Genomic DNA, 2,935 nt, shown 5'->3' with positions numbered 1-2,935 from the left:
TCCCGGGGCATAAAAAGTGGAGGGATTGCGAAGACCACTGGCATTGCAGCTTTCTGAATATTCTTGATCATCAAAAAATTCTTTGAGGTGCAACTTACGCATAAATTGTTGGAATTACCTTCTAAATTCAAAGGGATCATGATGTTTGGTAATCACATAATTCAAACCTTTGTTTAGAGTTCGCTCTTCTGAAGCAGTTAGCACGTAGTCCAAAAGGTTGACTACCATTGTTTCTGTGTTCTGCTTCGAGTCTTGACTTGATCGGGATTCCAATCGTTTCTTCATGGTCCCTGTTCTAAAAAAGACCTAACCTGTCTCTGGCGCTTCTGTCCTCGGAAACCACTGCCTCTCTTGTTACCTCGATCATTCCCATCACTAGTACTAGGACCATTGCTCCCCTCGTCACTTGAACTGTAAGAAGTGTTGCGAAAGCGAACTCTTCTTTGAGTGTTGTTGAAATGGTTACCAAATTTGTGGTTTTCCATAGTATATGGGAAGATCTTCTCATGATTGGGGCAAGTACCCAGCCTTTCAGCACACCACACTGCATTTGTGTCAGTTTGTAAGAGCTGTCTCATTGTGTCACAAACACAGAAACCAGACACCCATAACGGAGAACGTGAGCTGACTCCCAGCTCCATTGTCACAGTTCCCACCCCTATGGTGTACCTACAACACCTGGGATGGTTCCAGTCATTTTGACAGGAAGCAGCCCCTGAGCCATGTATTGTATTGCCACACAACAGCCAGTTGGGGGGAAGAGAACAGAGACATGGCTTTGGGAAACAAGGTAAAAGGCAGTAGAGAAGCCAAGAGGCCACAGTTGCCATCTTGCCTTTGTGTAGGAATCCATGGATTCCTATGGCAGAACCTTGGTATCCTAGAAATGGAGGACACTCCAAACCACTGCCAAGTCAACATGTAGCTGCTGCCTCCACAACCATACCATGCTATGTGGCTGACAGGTGCCCAAAAACACACAAGAGGTACAAGGCTGTACCGCCACCCGTGGGTGCAATAAGGGTATCCCATGGGTGTTGTTCACCAAAGGATAAAATGAAGAGCTGCACTGCCAGAGGTCCTGGTTGGACCTCAGTGGCAAGAAACCTAAGGTAAGCACAGATAATTGGCAGGACAAGCACTAGGAGGCCCTGTCCCTCCATAAGGCATTTCCAGCATCACAGCTACATATAGATTTCACAAGTGTTAAACATTTGACTGGGTTACAAGTATCTGATGGCTTCACCTGGAACCACCCCTATATTGATAAAGGTTAAACTACATCTTCATGGCAAGGGGTTGGTTGGCATACTACTTAAGGGGTGGCATGTCTCTAAGGATTTGTATAGCTTAGCACATTGCTACCCAACCTTGAACAGTTGACAGGTTGTCAGGATATGTGCCATATATAAACACAATTGGTCATGGCGATCCCGAGCAGAGCCCCTGCGAAAAAACACACTGACAATTTCGGAAGTCTTTTTTTAAACTGTCATTCTTGTGTATTTATACAAAATGAGTAGCATAACGTACCATAAAACATATATTGAACCTTACACATTCATATAAAAAAGGTTAGCACATTTGATACATTTTTCAGACGTCTAGTGATTTGATTGTACTGCCTTGTATTCTGATAGGGTTACAGTAAAACGGAAGAATGAAACGGGTGTATTTTGCCACCTCGGTATACTACTACAAAGGAGTCGACACAATGGTGTTTCGGCCTATTGCATTTTGAATAGCTTCAATATGATGGCCTTCATCAGGATGTAAATTGTGATCTAGATTCCTCACAGCTTGTATGCATTTACAAATAAATGAATGGAATGTTTTTGGGTTCTGTGTGCGGGACATGAATAAGCCACACCTAATTTAAGTAGCTGAGAATTCCATCTAGACAAGGATTGGAAGCATTAACTTACCATGCTTAAAACTTGCTGCATGGAAAGTTCTAGTGATGCCACCATCCAGGTGGTGTTTTCAACACAGTGAGCATCCGTGTATAAGGGTGTAACACATTAAATGTGTCCCTGTGAATGAATGTACAAGGCATAGAGAGGTAACGGCTATCGTTGTCTAATGTGTGCTTGATAAATGACAGCATTACGGTCTGGAATTAAAAGGTACCCTTACCCTGCTTGAGCAGTAGCAGTAATGGTATCAGAAAAACAATTAGTAGTGTGCCTCTGAGTAAATGTATAGAATGGGCTGTTCAACACCTGTCTGGGTCTAGGCAGCTATGCATTGTGTGATTCTTACCCCACATGTGCAGGGGATGGTGAGTCCTCTGTTTGATTGCCGTACCGTGAGACCAGCTTCTAGATTGTCACTGGGGTCAATATGAGCCAGACAAAAAGTAGGGGGAGAACGGCTCATGGAACATTCTTCCTTCAATTAAGTTGCCATCCCTCATTCTCAGGCCATGAGACCGGGCAATCCTTTTGTAATTGGCCTTGTGTGGCGTCTCATGTCTAAGTATGCTTTTAGGGAGCACGGCAGATGTCCGGTCTGTGTTTGCTTCAAATGAGTGAGCAGTGTTCTCCAATTATGGCTCAGGTACGATGGGACCGTCTTTGGAATAGACTTACTTCCTATATTTTGAGATTTTGGCTAATATTAATGTGTCATGGTTTCTGTTGCTACTGGGGACACTGGAGTTATGTTTAGTCTTTTGGCTTGTTATACTGCACCTGACAATCAAAGGTGGTTTGGGCTCTTCTAAAACTTTAATCTGAAAGTATACTGCTTGCGTCTTTGGAACTGCTATCTCGTGCCTTTGTTTCGCTGGTACAATCCTCCTTATTTCACTTTGACCTTGGCACTAGTTGACAACTACTGTCTGAGCTCTGCACTGATATGTATTTCTTTGGATTCAACCTTTTAAGTTTTCCAAATGCTCTGAGGCATGTGTTCATTCAGTGACGTGCTGTTG

Source organism: Ambystoma mexicanum, chromosome 8 (assembly GCF_040938575.1).
Source record: "Ambystoma mexicanum isolate Mex_15411 chromosome 8, UKY_AmexF1_1, whole genome shotgun sequence".
NCBI classification, from domain to species: domain Eukaryota; kingdom Metazoa; phylum Chordata; class Amphibia; order Caudata; family Ambystomatidae; genus Ambystoma; species Ambystoma mexicanum.
Note: the sequence above shows the minus strand (reverse complement) of the source record.